The sequence below is a fragment of the Penaeus monodon genome, chromosome 31 (assembly GCF_015228065.2).
Source record: "Penaeus monodon isolate SGIC_2016 chromosome 31, NSTDA_Pmon_1, whole genome shotgun sequence".
Taxonomy (NCBI): domain Eukaryota; kingdom Metazoa; phylum Arthropoda; class Malacostraca; order Decapoda; family Penaeidae; genus Penaeus; species Penaeus monodon.
The window spans coordinates 1,998,859-1,999,434 of NC_051416.1; the positions used below are offsets into that span (position 1 = coordinate 1,998,859).

General features: G+C 32.1%; 1 protein-coding gene across 1 annotated transcript in view; it reads left to right on the forward strand.

The window, feature by feature from the left end:
- Positions 1 to 576, forward strand: part of LOC119592805 (carbohydrate sulfotransferase 11-like) — a gene marked incomplete in the record, with an annotated part of 7,914 nt that overhangs the window by 2,058 nt on the left and 5,280 nt on the right.

The following is a 576-nucleotide window of genomic DNA, read 5'->3' on the forward strand; positions in this document are numbered from 1 at the left end:
ACAAATATTTGCTATTCTTCTTCGTTAATGAAAACTATTTTGTGTACCTATAGTTGTTTTTTTCGTTATTTATTGTTATTATCGTTCTGTTTACAGTTTCGAAGATATTCTTGTGACTTAATGATTGCAGTTTTTTATTACTGCATAAATTTCTTTACCTAAACTGAATGCATTTTTTTACGTACATAGCAAAACATTTCAACATTTGTTCTCATGCAAAATAGATTTCACAAAGGAATCAGTACAGAACTCAGAGAAAAAGCCTTCCCTTTTTAATAGCACGTATAATCTTTTTTTTGGATTTATCAGACGCATGAACGTTATTTGTACCCGTATTATTATGAACGTTATTTGTACCCGTTTTATTATGAACGTTATTTGTACCCGTATTATTATGAACGTCATTTATACCCGTGATAATACAGCAACGCAAGGCACGCGTTATCTCTCCCGCCGTGAGTATAAACAAAATCGAATCGAATACCTTTTAGTTTATGATACTCCGTTCACTTATTGCTATTACATTTCGTCTATACATGCTCTTGCTTCGTGAACTTGTGGAATGGAAAGTCTTCA